This window comes from Tursiops truncatus, chromosome 9 (assembly GCF_011762595.2).
Source record: "Tursiops truncatus isolate mTurTru1 chromosome 9, mTurTru1.mat.Y, whole genome shotgun sequence".
NCBI lineage: Eukaryota > Metazoa > Chordata > Mammalia > Artiodactyla > Delphinidae > Tursiops > Tursiops truncatus.
Genome location: NC_047042.1, coordinates 45,721,201 through 45,737,898, shown reverse-complemented (window position 1 = coordinate 45,737,898; position 16,698 = coordinate 45,721,201). Strand labels below are relative to the sequence as shown.

The 16,698-nt window shown below is 40.0% G+C and overlaps 1 long non-coding RNA gene across 1 annotated transcript in view; it reads left to right on the top strand.

Moving 5' to 3' along the window:
- The window catches only part of LOC109548727 (uncharacterized), a 259,164-nt gene that overhangs the window by 203,482 nt on the left and 38,984 nt on the right, over positions 1 to 16,698 (top strand). The window contains exons 5-7 of the long non-coding RNA XR_012333964.1: positions 8,106 to 8,217; positions 9,241 to 10,430; positions 16,319 to 16,369. This is a non-coding gene — a long non-coding RNA (uncharacterized lncRNA). The remainder of the gene's footprint in view (positions 1 to 8,105; positions 8,218 to 9,240; positions 10,431 to 16,318; positions 16,370 to 16,698) is intronic.

Genomic DNA, 16,698 nt, shown 5'->3' with positions numbered 1-16,698 from the left:
CCCACATGATACCTCACTCTCCATGGCCACCCATGCTGGTTTCTGATTCATCCTGGGATAGCATTCCAAGCTCTTGTCCTCCCTCTCCTCCTAGAAGAGCTGATTCCTCCAGGGCACCAAGATAAACTAAGGTGGCCCTCTCCTGGAACTGCTCTTCTGAGCTGATCAGCGCTTTCCCCATCATTAGATTCCTGCTCGAGCTTTCTGCAGTCCTTGACATTTGGCCATTTACTTTTTGACACTGCCTTTTCCTTCGGATTCTCTTACAAAGTCCTCACCTTGTTCTCCTCTTTTCTTTCTCACAAGATTGGCTTAATCTCCTTCAAGGATTCCTGTCTTCTTTGCATCTCATTGTGTGAGCACGCCTCAAGGTTCCACCATAAGCCACCTCCCCGCATCTTTTAGTTGAAATCCCTTCCGGCCATAGAATATCAGCAATCACCTGTCTCTATCTCCAGAAAAGATTATTTCAGGCTTCCATGTAAAGCCTCAAATTCCTTCTATACGTACCTGACAAGAAGTCTCAAGGTCAATATCTTTTACCACAAACTAAGTCCTTCTTACTTCTCTCATAGGTGGCACCATTTCCTCACAGTCTCTTAAGCTCAAAACCTTTTTTTACAAAGATTCTTCTCCTTACCACCTACATCTAATTAGTTACAATATCCTGTTAACTTTTCATTTGAAATACTTCTGAATTCCAACCTTTCCATTCTAGATGGTGATACCCCTCTTCAGACCTGCACTGTTCCATCATGGTCAGCAAGGTAGAATGAAATCCCTAAGAGCTATCTGCTACAAAATAGCAGAGGAAAAACCTGACCCAGGGGAAGGCCTGGATCAGCTGCTTGAGGTCAAACATGAGGTAATAAAACATGAACCATCCAATGAAATAAATAGCCTTGAATACGGACTGTGCCAGGCCACATGATTAGGACACTTCAACTCCAAACAGCCTAGAATCTGAGAGTCCTAGAGCAAATTCATGAGTGGGAAATCTAATCCAAAGCCATATGGATTTACAAGAAGCAAGGCACAGTAACTAGGACCACAGCCAGCTGGGTGAATTGCTGTATATAGCACTCATGATGAAGGAAGGCTTATGAAGGTCAGAAGCTCTTGCCTCCTCTGATTCTGACAGGAGAATTGGAAACAGGATTTGAAGGTCATTAGCAGTTTAGATAGCTTAGACCTGTTCAAAAGACAGGTCCTTTGAAAGGCATGCACTTCTGCCCTTTAAAAAAAATCTCCAATTATCATCCCAGAATGGCCTCTTAACTCTTTTCCTTGACTTGCTTCTCTCCCCAAGAAATAGGGTTATCTCTAAATCCTCTTCCATTCAGTCTTGATTCCTGAGCCCCTAAACCTCCTCACTTACTAAACTAGCTCTTGAAAAAATACCTCTTTTGCAAAATGCCATCGATTTTGTCCTTCTGAAATTTATCATATCACCTTAAAAAACTACTTTCAGCACCTACGAGCAAAAGTAATCATGAAATACCCAACTATGAATGTGATTATTAGCATGTGCTCTTTTGTATAACTAGATAACTTGATTATCCTGTGCTTTTTCATTTAAGTTGGTTTGAGCAGTTTTTGATAAAATCAAAATCGGATTTTAAGAAAGAACAGTAAATGTCAATGAGCTATGAAGAATCAGTCGATATATGTCCAAGCCCAAATATGTGGTATCCTCTTGAAAAATGTGTAACAAAATTACAAAGGCAATAGTTACCCCACCTATAGGAAACCTATGGAAAAAAATTTACAATGCAAAATGTTCCTAATGAGTGCCTCTTTAAAAATCTCTTAAGAACACATCAGATGTTTTATTTTGGTCTCAAGAATTAACTACGACAGAATATGTACACAGAACTCTTACTCAGGAGTAAGCTCTTCAAGGCCAGTGAATATGTCCTTCATGTCTTTGAATCAGTGCAGCAAATACAGTCATATGGCCAATGAACTATATTCAAAAATCAGTTCTCTGGGACTTACTAGCCCTGTTATCATCAATGAATTACTTAGTCTCTGTAGACCTCAGTTTCTTCATTGATAAATTGTAATGATAATCTCTATCCTACAAAGTTGTTGAGAGGATTGGATAAGATTTTGTATGTGATGTGTCTGGCTCAGCATCTGGCCCACAGTAAATATGTATTGAGTTCACTCTCTATGTCAGTCTCTGTGTGTAATGGTAAGAATACAGCTGTGAAATGGACAGCGTGGGGTCTGTGCTCTCAGAGACCATGCAGCCTTTTGGGATTCACGCTCTGATGGACAAAGGACAAGGTGTTGAGGGAATACCCAGGAGGTGCCTGATGTGAACCTGGGGGCTCCAGGCAGTCTTCAGAGACTGGAAGGATGAGAAAGAGTAGGCTAGGGGCTTCCCTGGTGGCGCAGTGGTTGAGAGTCCGCCTGCCAATGCAGGGGACACGGGTTCATGCCCCGGTCCGGGAAGATCCCACGTGCCGCGGAGCGGCCAGGCCTGTGAGCCATGGCCGCTGAGTCTGCGCGTCCGGAGCCTGTGCTCCGCAACGGGAGAGGCCACAACAGTGAGAGGCCCGCGTACCACCAAAAAAAAAAAGAGTAGGCTAGATAGGGAATGTAGGGTGTGCATGTGTGTGCGTGTGGGTGTGGGTGTGTATTTTGTGTAATCCACTTTAGTAATATGTATGTGAAATTGAGACTGTTCACCAGGAAGTTTTAATTCCTCTGTGGATGGTAAATGTTTTATAGCAATTTAAACATTTAAATGTGGCATAACTAGATAGCTCTTTCCCAAGATATTTTTCTAATCTAGCTCCTCCTGCACTGCTCAGGACTCCTCCTACTCAAAACAAGTTAAGTTGACAAGCCTAGAATTAGCAAACAGTACCTAATTACATTAAACAACACTTGTTGCTCCCAGAAGCAAATTAACATGTTTATTATTAATTTTCACTGAATTATACTTAGCACCAACCCCTTACCTTTATGAAGAAAAACACACTGCACCCCCATACCACCCCACCTTGTCAAATCCACAGAAACATTTGAGGTAATCACACTTGTTGCTGGTTTTAACTTCGGAACTTAGTCTTAATGATAGACATTTTTATTATTATTTTATCGTTATTTCATATACTAATAAATAAGGTTCTTTGTGGTCTGGATTTAGCACAGAGAATCCTAAAATGTCTGAAAAGGAAAAGGAAAGTTGGAAATTAACCAGTTGGGTGAGCTGGAGTCTGCTGCTGGCTGCAGCCTGCCCTCCCAATTGCACATTTGGCTGGAGCACACCCAGCGAGGTACGGCAGAGCCAACACCAGCCACCAGCCTCTCCTCCAGGGGCTCGGAGAACCCCTATCCCACCTAGGAGACTTTCCTGACACACCTTTGTTCTTCTGCCCTCACAGTGACCTCAAGGCCTCGCAGACGTGAGGCGGTTTTTCTTCTCCTATACACTTTCAGCTTCTCTTAAACTAACAAGAGGGCTTTATTTTAAAGATGCAAGTTGAGGCCCTGAGAAGTTAGGAAACTGACTCCAGTTTCCAAAGCTATAGTTAATGGATCAACCAGGATTAAAACCCAGGGTTCCTGAAGCCCAGTCCTGTGTGGCCCCGTCATGTCACTGCCTTCCACCCAGCCTGGGTCCACAAGGAGCAGCCCTGGTCAGTCCTGGAGGGGTCAGGCTTGGGTAGCCCATCCATGGGGGAATTCCTTCCTAGTAGTTCTTGGGCTATTGATGTGTTTTTCTAAATCTCCAGGAAAATCTGTTAAGAAATTAGGAAAACTGGAAAAATTATTCTGATTATCCTGCAAGAACTAAAACGTAGCTGTCAATATAAAGATGTTACTGATTTGAAGAGCTCCACTGACATCAGGTCAAAAGCAGGAGCAGGGAATGTGAATACAAACAGTCGAAGGTTAAGGTTGACCAGAATCTCAGGGAACGGGAACAGGAGCACAGAGGCGAGAAGAGGTCACAATCTAATCAGTCAGTTTGGCTTGTAGCTGTTGCTATGTTAAAAGTGAACATTTACAGTGCTGGCTGGTGCTAACAGTGAGTCATGCTTGCAAATAAAATAAATGTTAGTACATTTATATACACAGAATACCTTAAACAAGTCCTATGAGTGGTATCCCAAGAAATAACAAGTTTGGGAAGCAATATGAGTTTTTAAATTGGCGATTGAGAGACATGGTTCTGCATAGTGTTGAGAGATTTGAGTGTTATGTTGTTTGAATACTACCCAATAGTGTTTGCTGGCATTTTACAGCATTTGAATATTTGCTATAGGCAAAATAAGTTCTTTGTAAATACTTCCAAACTTGATATTTCTTACTCATTACGGGCATACTTTGTTTTATTGTGCTTTGCTTTATTGAGCTTCTCAGATACTGCACGTTTTACAAATTGAAGGTTTCTGGCAACCCTGCATGGAGCAAGTCTACCAGCATCATTTTTCCAACAGCATTTGCTCACTTCCTGCCTCTGTGTCATATTTTGCTAATCTCACAATATTTCAGACTTTTCATTATTATTATATTTGTTATGGTGATCCGTGACAAGTGATCTTTGATGTTACTATTGCAAAAATATTATGACTCACTGAAGATTTAGATGATGGTTAGCATTTTTTATTAATAGAGTATTTTTGAATTAAGGTATGTATATTGTTTTTTAGACATAAGGTTTTGCACACTTAATAGACTACAGTATAGTGTAAACATAACTTTTTTTTTTTTCGGTATGCGGGCCTCTCACTGTTATGGCCTCTCCCATTGCGGAGCACAGGCTCAGCGGCCATGGCTCACGGGACTAGCCACTCCATGGCATGTGGGATCTTCCCGGACCGGGCTACGAACCCGTGTCCCCTGCATCGGCAGGCGGACTCTCAACCACTGTGCCACCAGAGAAGCTCTAAACATAACTTTTATATGTACTGGGAAACCAAAAAATTCATGTGGCTCACTTTATTGTGCTCTTCCCTTCATTGTGGTGGTCTGGAACTGAACCCACTGTATCTCCAAGTTATGCCTGTAAAATAAATTTTTTAGATATCCATAATATTGTGAGTAAAGAATACAAAAAATGTGGGAAGTATTTTAAAGATAAAAACAAGTTATGCTTTCAGGAATTCCTGACAATTCCTGGGAATTTTGATCTTTCATTCCTGAATCCCAAAGATTACAATCTAATCCAACAAACTGTGGAACTATAAGAATATTCCCTTGGCATATAAACATTTATATTTTATAAAATTATCTTCACATGATGCCACATGGTGCAAAAAGTAGGGTACAGAAATGAAAATAAACCATTTAGTTAGAAAAGAAGCTTAGGTATATTGCTTTTTAGATTCCATATCTAGATATTCAGTTTGACCAATCACTCTTCTGGCTCACAGTTTTACAAATCTTGAGAAGAATAACAGAGCAGAGGCCTTCAGAAAAAAAACAAATCCACATTAAGAGCAAGATTATGAATTCCCTTTATTTTTCATGAAAGTTCTCTAATGAGTAATAAAAGACTAAAAAACAATAAACAAAAGAACAGGTTAATATTTCAGGAATAGCTTACTATGTAATGAGGTTAATATCTTTAATATATAATGAGTTTTCACAAATCAATAAGAAAAGGCAATAACTATAATTTTAAAGAGAAGGCAAAAAATATACAGGCAGTTTGCGAAGGAAGAAACACAAATGTACAACAAAGACAAGTTCAACACAACTAAGGAGTTAATAAAAGCTAAAACAATATACTATTTTTAACATATCAGATTAGTAAAAGTTTTACATATGATAATACTCCATATTGGTAAAGGTATGGGAAAAACAGGGACTCTAACACATAATACAAGAATTTTTTAAATTTCCTTTTTCATTTCTTCATTTATGCATTGATTGTTTAGTTGCGTGTTGTTTAGCCTCCACATATTTGTATTTTTTCCAATTTTGTCCCTGTAATTTATTTCTAGTTCTATACCATTGTAATCAGAAAAGATACTTGATATTATTTCAGTCTTCTTAAATTTGTTGAGACTTGTTCTGTGGCCTAACATGTGATCTATCATGGAAAATGTTCCATGTGCACTTGAAAAGAATGTGTATTCTGTTGTAGTTTGATTAAATGTTCTGTATGTATCTATTGAGCTCATTAGTATAATGTGTCATTGAAGGCCAGTGTTTCCTTTTTGCTTCTGTCCAGATGATCTATCCATTGATTGATCTTAACAATTTCGGGGGGGGCAACAAAAGCAAAAGTAAACAAGTGGGGCTACATCACACTAAAAAGCTTTTGCACAGTGAAGGAAACCAGCAACAAAATGAAAAAGCAACCTACTGAATGGGAGAAAATATTTGCAAACTATATATCCAATAAGGAGTGGATATCCAAAATATGAAGAACTTATACAACTCAATATCAAAAAAAACCCAAACAACCCAATTAAAAATGGGCAGAGGATCTGAATAGACATTTTTAAAGAAGACATACAGATAACCAACGGACACATAAAAAGATGATCAACATCACTGATCATCAGGGAAATATAAATCAAAATCATGGTGAGATACCACCTTACACCTGTTAGAATAGCTATTATCAAAAAGACAAAAAATAAGTGTTGGTGAGGATATGGAGAAAAGGGAACCCTTATATACTATTGGTGGGAATGTAAATTGGTATAGCCACAATGGAAAACAGTACAGAGCTTTCTCAAAAATTAAAAAACTGGAACTACCATGTGGTCCAGCAATTCCACTTCTGGGTGTTTATCTGAAGAAAACGGAAATACTAATTCAAAACGATATATGTTCCTATGTTCACTGAAGCACTATTTACAATAGCCAAGATATGGAAGCAGCCTAAGTGTCCATCGATAGATGAATGGATAAGGAAGATGTTTATATATATATATATATTACTATATATATAAATACTATATATATAGTATTCTATATACTATACATACTATACTATTTATAGAGTATAATATATACTATATATTATTATATATAAATATATATATTATATAAATAATATAAATATATATATTACTCAACCATAAAAATGAATTAAATCTTGCCATTTGCTACAACATGGGTGGACCTAGAGGGTATTATGCTTAGTGAAATAAGTCAGAGAAAGACAAATACCATATGATTTAACTTACATGTGGAATCTAAAAGACAAAACAAATGAAACTAAACAGATTCATAGATAACAGAGAACAAACTGGTGGTTGCCATAGAAGAGGTGGTTGGGGAGTTAGGCAAAACCAGTGAAGTGGATTAAGAGGTACAAACTTCTAGCTGTAAGGTAAGTAAGTCACGGGGATGTCATGTACAGTATAGAGAATACAGTCAATAATATTGTAGTAACTCTGTATGGTGACAGATTGTAACTAGACTTATCATGTTGATCATTTCATAATGTATAAAAATATTGAATCAGTGTCGTACACCTGAAACTAATATAATATTGTAGGGCAATTATAATTCAATAAAAAAAGGAGTGATAACCATGTTTCTGAGCAAAATTAGCCTAATACATCAAAATCTTTAAAAATTGCATTCCTTTTTTCCCAGAATTTTTTATTTAAAAATTTTCCTAAGGAAACAATTGGACAAGAAGACAAAGAAGTATCTACAGAATGTTCCTTATGGTCCTGTTTGTAATACCAAGACTTTAGAAACAGCCTTAATACCTAATAATAATAAACTGGTTAAATGAATCATGGTAATCCATAAAACAGAACGCATGGGAGAGAAGTGTACAAATAGTACATTAAATACTAATAGTACAATAAGGATATTATGATCCCATTTCTGTAAATAAAAAGTGTGATTATGGGTATATAGATGCAACAAATACCTCTGGAAATAAGTTTATATACCAAGAAATGTCTGTTGAATGAATGAGCCAATAAATATGTTAGCAGTGGTTATCTCCAGGTATCAGTATTATGGGTAATTGTGTGTGTTCTGCTGATTTACATGTTAAATTTTCCTAAAAAGTGGATTCATTTCATTTAATTTTAAGGAAATGTTTTTTTAAATGTAAAGCACTGAGAGGAACTAAATGAATTCAGAGCTCTGGCTTTCTTCTATTATAGGTGAAAGAATGCAGAGAGATAAATGTGCCTGGAGTCTTAAGAAAACTGATGATTGATCTACTAAATGGATGAAAGAATTTATTCACATAAAAATCCTGCCTTTGAAACTAAGGTCAGTCAAAACTCTAGATTCTGAATATATGCAGGTTATGCAAGTAAAACCTGCCTGAAGGTAGCTTTGGTTTGACACACCCAATTTTAAGAAACATCATTTTGTACTGAAGACGAAGTTTGCCTTTTGATATCATTCCTCCTTTTTTTTCAACCTACACTGGCTTTCTCAGTCATGTTTGAACCTCTCTCCCTTCACCTACATGGCAAAATGCCAAAGTCCTAGATTCTACTCAAAAGGAAGATTTTACTGACTTGGAGTACAAGTTTTCTTAAAGCAATATAGATCCTCCACATTCACCCTCAGATTGTATGAAAATAGGAAAAACTGTATGAAACCAAAAATCCAGAACATGTGTCAGAAATCAGATCCCATCTTAACAAATATCATCATTAACTGAAGTCTGGATAACTAACAGGCTTCTTCCCTATGGTTAGAGCAAAGTTAATTATGCGTAGTGTGTAGAATTGTACAGAGCACCAAGAATACAGAAATAAATAAGAAACAACCTTCAAATTCAAGAAAACCATAGTCCTGTGGTAAAATTTGAACAGAGCCCCTCAGGAGCAACCAGTTCTGTCTGGGGCATAGAAAAGGTGGAGAAGATCTTTGACAGAATTTAGAAAGTGAATATGCATTCCCCAAGTGTAAAAAGACCAGAAGGGCATTTCAGGCAGAGAGAACAGCAGGCACAAAGGCAAAGAGGCAGAAGAGTACCTGCAATAATAGGTGTGGCACGGTTCTAGCTCAGCACAAGAATTTGAAAATGATGGGAGAAAACACATTTGGCCTGAATGATAAATTAACAGTTACCTAGATGGTTCAGTTTGTAGGTGACTGAGTTTCACAGACGTAAAGACCTCTCTATTTAAGTGATTGGTTATTTTCTTTAAACTAGCTCTTTGTTCAGCTATAGTGGTAACTGCCTTCATTCTAAAATGGCATCTTTTTTTCCTTGCCAAGAAAGGAGTCATTTCACTTTGCTTCTCTTCCCTTTTGGTTCTTTCCATTTATGTTTTGCAGGCACATGGACACACCCTTTAAGCCAGGATTTCAACGAAAAAACCTAGCCAATCCAGTTTTAACATTGTCATTGGTGGTGTTAACATGGAGACAGTCGCCTTCTTGTTGCTCAATAGGGTGAGACTTTGCAAAAGGCTTGGGCATGTACAACGTGTCTAGCTTCAGCCACCTCCTTCTCCTCTATTGCCAAAGAAGCAGAAGCCAAGGAACCATCTCCTTATTGTTTTCTTGCATAAATGGGCCGACTGCCCATTGGGGGAGGGTGGCACCTAGACATTTACGTGACCTGCTGTGGAAGGGTGGGGTTACTGTCTCAAAGTCCCTGCTCTTAAAAACTAGGGAAAGAAGGCCCTTCTAAGTAAAAGAAAAAGAAAAATAATTGACCTGTAAGCCTGCAGACTGCTACTAATGGGAAAGAATGCTAGAGCACTTCACTGCTAGCAAGGACAGCTGAAGAAAATGCAGTCCAGGCCCATAAGAAACATGAAGATTGCCAGCCCCTCACCTTGCTGTTCAGCATCAGAAGACCACCTTGGTTTTTTTTTGTTTTCTTTTTTGTTTTTTTTTCACCAGACACACACAATTGAGCTCTTTTGAATCTGGCATCACAGATGTTGAGACATATTTTTGCAGAGCAGTTTATGATGACATTGATGAGCTATATTGCCTCACAGTGATCTCTCAAGGTGAGCGAAGGCAATCCAACAGATGTGGAAACTAAAGTGTTGGGAGCCCCGGCACAAGCCCCAACAGGTAGAAGCCCAAGAAAGGGAGTGACAAACCAACAAACTGTTCAAACCAACAAATGTAACTCCTGACTGGGGTGTATTTGTTTTTGAGTGAGAAAGGAAAAGTATATTTAGGGAGACAAGTTGGATAAAAATAAGCATTGAGGGAAAGATATAGGAGGCAAATCTAAATCAAACCTATCTTTAATATGCAGCCAACTCAAAGCATGAAAAAGCGTATTCTAGAAATATTACAAATATTCCTATATATTTTCTTTTCCTATAAATAGTTTCCTATTCCACTAATGAGGAAGCTGCTTCCATCCAAACTGAGAGGAAAAGATAATTTCAAAGATATTAGACATGCAGGCTAAATTCAGTCCCAGCCAAAGAAACAGCAGAAGTTCAAATTCAGACTGATATGTACCTAATGGCTGCAGGGATGACCCATATATTGCCCAGGTGGGTTTGAATGTTGCATTTCTGTCAGTGGCCTGATATCAGAGGACTTCTGTATAACCCTTTGGCTCAGAGAGCCTAAATACAAAATGTACTCTCTCTTTTTTTTTTTAATTAATTAATTAATTTATTTATTTATTTTTGTCTGCATGGGGTCTTTGTTGCTGCGCACGGGTTTTCTCTAGTTGCAGCTGGCGGGTGCTACTCTTCGTTGCGGTACACAGGCTTCTCATTGCGGTGGCTTCTCTTGTTGCGGAGCCCGGGCTCTAGGCACGCAGGGTTCAGTAGTTGTGGCTCTTGGGCTCTAGAGCACAGGCTCAGTAGTTGTGGCGCATGGGCTTAGTTGCTCCGTGGCATGTGGGATCTTCCCGGACCAGGGCTCGAACCCATGTGCCCTGCATTGGCAGGTGGATTCTTAACCACTGCACCACCAGGGAAGTCCCCAAAATGTACTCTCTTTAAAGCATTGTGTCTGTCACATTACTACCATACAAGATTCTGGGTAAAGATGTATTTTCCACCCAAAACTTTTAAATTTTTATTAAACTCCTCCAGCAAGATAACTGTTTTTAAACAAATTACTTTCAGAGGTGGTGTAAGCAAATCTGTGAGACAAAGGTTAAGATAAGATGTGCCATGTCACTTTTTTTTTGTAAGGACATTTTTAACAGCAATTTTTTTCCCTCTTTAAAATCTTGATTCAATCCTATTTGCCATCAGTGAGCTATAAAGAGGCTGCATAGCACTGGAGAGAGAACATTGACGACCTTGTCAAAAAGGAGGTCATATCTCACCATGCTAACTGCAGTAAAGAATAAATTTCAGGTTCTGCGATTCTGCTTTTCAGATCTTAGCTCATGTTGTCTCTATGGTGAATGTAGCCTACTCAAAGCCATATTCTTTTTTTAGCCTTATTAAGTTTTTCATGTGCCTGGGGCATTGGAAGCATGGTCTCAGAACCGAGGCCAACCTGAAATTGGATCTCAGCTCCCAGCTTACAAGCTGGAGACCTTGAGCTTTCCTCCGTTTTTCTGTTTGTTCAGAGCTTTTTGATCTGTTAAAAATGACATAAGATAATTATGAAGGCAAACCGAAGAACTATGTTAAAGCAAATAGTGAATGGTAAGTGGCACCATGAGCCAATCAGTTGCTAAAAAAGAAACTTGGGCACTATCCTTGACTCGTCCCTCTCTCTCCAGTCCTGTCAATCCCTTCCTCTCCACTCTCACTCCCATCGCTTCATCCCAGGCCATTAGGCTCCCATCTCGAGTCTCACCCCCTTCCTAATGCATTCTCTGTGCTGCCACCATATTGTTCTTTCTCAACCACAAATGTGATCCTGTTGTCGCCCACTCTGACTCCTTCAGTATCACCCACTGCACTCCGGATAAAGTCAAGCAACTCATCACCTGGCTCCAGTACATCTACCTCTCCAGTCTCATCTCTGGCTCTATCATCCCTATCCCTATCCCTTCTTATCCCTCCCATAACTCTCTCTGCTCCAACCATACTGGACTATTTACAGTAGTTAATATTAGAAGTAGAATTATCTACGATTTTGTTTAAGTGCCACCTCTTCTTGGAAACCTTCCCTGACTCATCCCCTACCCCATCCAGTATATGGGTTGAAAGCCCTTCCCAAAGTCTCCCAAAGCACCCCATGCTCCCCTCAATTATAGCACATATTTCTCTGGGTAGTCTTTTTTGTCTTTGTAATCCCAACACCTAGCACAGTGCTTGGCATGTGGGATGCACTTCATGGTTGTGAATGAATAAATGAATGAACTCATACACTTAGCACAGGGTCAAATGCATAGCAAGCATTCAGTGAGTCTGCTTTCCTTTCCTTCTTTCTCGAATAAGGTCCAGAATCAAAGGGTTTCTGAAATGGTGACTGTTCTGCAGGAACTACTGTGAAGTTTTGTCCTCCTTTTATTCATCTCAAGACATAACTATCTACTTTTTATCCCTCTTTTTCCCATCTCTCTAAACACACACACACACACACACACACACACACACACACACCACATCCCACAGAGACATCTCTTAGCATCTCAGAGAGGTCCCTTAAACCGGCTTTCCCTTCCATGGAACCTCTAGACACTGGACCCTTGGAATTCCCCAAGAGTCACTTGGGGAGCTTGTGAAAATACAGACGCCTGTGCCCCACCCTCCAGACAAGTCTGGGGTGGATCACAGTGATTATAATTTTCAAAGCTGTCCCCACAGTAATCCAGAAGATCTGCCAAAGTTAGGAACTACTGCCCACAGGTCAAACTTATGGTTTCAGACTCTAAAAGGAAACCCCACTCAGTGTATGTCTCCGTCCCCTGGTGCCACTTGGCAGTAAGTCAGGCATGCCTGCTGCTGCCAAGAGAGGAAACAAAAAGGAAATGTGTATTTTTACTCATGTGCTTATTTATACCTTGTGTTGTTCCAAAACAGTTTGGGGTGCCCCGGGACAATAAAAAAAATAGGAAATTATGGAACCTCACAAAGTTTATATCCATCAAATGGCCAATACTTCCTAATGTAAAGAATTTGCTTCCTGTGACTTTGAACAAGATCCTTCTGCAATATCACATCTTTCTTTCCTGACATCATTCTTCACGAAGTTTTACAACTCTGGGACCATGATGCCTCCAAGGAAACTCAACAGTTTCTTGTGCTGTCAGTTTGTATGTCTATGGCAGAGAAATGGGCTTCTTAGTTCTTACTTCTTCACCTTGATGCTGCCAACTTCATTTTGCAAATGTAATTTCCACAATCCAGTAGGAAGGTCTTCACCATGCCACCCTGAACCCAGAGCCTATGACACTGACCAGGACTGACAGGATCCTGGATCCTGTCCTTGCCTCCTTCCCAAAATTCCCAAGTCCATGGGGATTTTGGATGATTTTTCTGGCAGAGTGACCAGGAATACTAGTCATACCTCTCAGTGCAGGGGCTCATTTCCTCCACTGCTGCATATTAATACCAAACCAGGGCTACATGGTGTAGATCCTAGAAAGACCTTCCTTGACTTGAAAATCCCTCTATTGCCCCATTCTGACAGTGACACCAGCAATAAGCATGACCAAATGGGAATTTCCTCAAGCACACCAGTCTTGGTGTAGCAAGACCCCAGCAACAGAAATTATATACCCATTCTTGGGCCTTCCCCCACCCTAGTTAGGTGGCCGGAGAATGCTTTCTTCTAAATCCCTCCACTCCTAGCAATCCTCCTGACCCCACACTGTGGTCTGTGGTCCCAGGGGGACATCACCGTGCAATTTCACAAATCTGCTGCAGTCAAGACCCAGCTACCAGTAGACCATGCATGAAATTCTTGGAGCAGCTTCTCCACTCCTGTCCTACGAGGCCATTTTCCCATGGCATGCCAATAGTTTCCAAACTGAAGTGGGTGTATAGGGAAATATGCTCCCCCCACAGCCATCACACCCTGCTACTAGGCCGCAAAACAGTGCTGCCTTGTGACTTACCTTTTTATTAGCCCCACTATTTTTCCAGCCCCATCTCCTGAGAACTCTGGCCCTGGTCCAAAGGGGGAGGGATCAGATGCAATGAGGGTACCAACTTCCTTTGATGCCCTTATTTTAGAAATTCCTTCTCAGGATGAGTTATTTCCTCATTTAGTAACTGCTTCCTACTGGAGCAGGCCTTGAGGGTGATACTTAGCCCCTAGGGCTTTAAGGCTTGGAAGCTGAGGATCAGCTGAGTAGCTCTGTCCAGTCATTTCTCCTCCTCACTAGGCTTTTTATTTTTGGATGTTAGGAATACTACTCATGGGAGGTTATGTCTGAATTTGTGGTAGGCATGTATAGCTTAGGTCCTCATCCTACAATTTCTTTCATTCTGCTCCTTACCCCAACGTGTTAATAGAAAAATAAACATTCATTCATTCATTCATCCATCAACAAACATTCACTGAGAAGCTCGTATGTGCCAGGCACTGTTGTAGGTGCTTGATCTATTCAGTGAGCAAAATAGGTTAAAAAACTTTGCCCTCTAGGAGCTTCATCCTAGTGAGACAAACAATAAACAAACAAAATGCGAAAGTAAATTATGTAGTAGGTAAGAATACACACTGTAGAATTCATAGAACTGGGTAAGGGGCATCAGGAGCGAGGGAATAGGATGGGACTGGGGAGCTGGGTGCAATTTAAATAGAATGGTCAGGGTACAGCTCACTGGAACCAGGTGAGAGAATAATATGAATGGAACAAAGTGAAAGAGACAATAGCAACCAGATTACGCAGGGTCTTGGAGGCCATTGACAGGCCTAGGATATTGTTTTTTTACAAAATACATTCTCATACATTTAATATTTTCAACCTTGTAAAATAAGTTCCATAGTAAAGATAATAGAGACTTACAGATAATTCAAAACTCATTTTTAGCCAATACTGTCCATATATGTTTCCATGAAAATTGTATCAGCATATAAATAATGCTGATAGGTATGATTTGATTTTCATCTCTTTTCCCTTTCCACCCCTTCTTCAAGGCCCTGAATAATCCACCCATAGAACATCCACCCATGTTGCTGAGGTTTCACTACAATTCTGAGGGCATGCAGAGATGAAATTTCATGGGGGGAAAGTTTGATCATTTAAAAAATCAGCTTTTCCATGTGTAGCCTTTTAGTTTGCTACAGAAGAATAATCCCTCCAGGGAAACAGGAAGCCCAAACTAGGAGCAGCCGTTAAAAACACTTGACAACTTGTAGAAACCAAGGAGCTATAAAGCCAGAGCCCACAGCCAATCCTTCAGCAAATCTCATCAACATTTCTCTCAAATATATCCCCGATCTAAATGCTTCACCCCCCACCACCCGCCCAACACTGCCACTCAGTCCTTCAATCCTCACCTTGACTACAACGGCTCCTAAGTGGTATCTTACCATGCTGACCTCATTCCCTCCCTCCTGGAGAGGAGGAAACTAGATGAGCATGGTGCTAGAGAAGATTGGCAGAACCAGCTGGTCTTTGGATGGCCCTTGAAAGCCACATGAGGAGTTTGGATTTTTTTCTGAGTGAGATGGGAAACCACTCAGAAAACTGGAAATTGTGGAGTTGTGATCTGGGGAATAACGTGATTCGATTTAAGTTTCTTTTAAAAAGCACTCTGGTTGCTGCTTGGGGAATTGACTGCAGGAGGAGCCGAAGCAGGGACACCAGACAGGAGGCTGCTATAGCAGAAGAAGTGAAGTAAGACCTTGAGGCTCTCTTGTTTTTCCTTGAAAACGCCAATCTCCTTCCTACCCCTTTGCTCTTCCTGTACCCTTGGTCTTGAATACTGTTTCCCAGATCATCAAATACCTCATTTCTCTCCATTTATTCCTGCCTTAACTTAGATGTCACCTCCACAGAGGCTTTCACTGACCACTGTATCAAAGACAACTTCCATCTCTGCTGATCATTCTCCATCCTCTCACCTTTTTTCCTCCTACTATTTATTATTACCTAATATTTTACACAGTATATTCTTTGGTTGTTGTTTAGTCTTCTCTCTTCCACAAGAGTTTACATTCTATGGGAGCAGGGACCTTGTCTCTCTTCTTTGCCTGGCACAAATAAAAGTAAGTGAGACTCAATAAATATTTGCTGCATGCATGGGTGGATGGATAGATGAATACATTTATCTGTTTATAGCATGGTCTGAAACAAGTTAAGTGAGACCAAGTTCTATTTCTTAGAAAACACTTATATTTCCAGAAAAAGGAAATAATGTGTAAAAAGCGCCAAAGATTGCTGGTGTATGATAATTATTCATTTTTATTGAGGGTTCACTGTATTCTAGGCAGTACTATGAGTTTTACTTAGTTTGTCTGATTTAATCTCTCAGCAGCCTTAAGAAGTAATAGATTTTATTATCCTGATTTTTAGATGAGGAAACTGAAACTTGGATACCTACCCATTATGGACTCAGGAACACTTGTAAGTTCATTGCCTTCCAATTCTGAGAAGCCCTTGAAAGGTGGCTTTTGCCTTGAAAAAGAAAAGTTGCTGATAGGCTTGTTTAAAATCCGAGAAGTTGTTACAGTTTTAAAGCCTAAATTGGACCTGGTGTCAGCTGATCCGACAACCTTCCCTTTTTTTAATCCTGGGTAATCCGGTAATCTCCCAGTGATGAGCAGAGCATGTACACTCCATTAATACTGGGTGCAATTAGATGCCACTGCCTCAGCCTCAGGTGCCCAGCAGGAAGCCATAATTGACAATACAGATCTGAGTGGGGCAGCATGGTCACAGGCTGGTCACCTTTC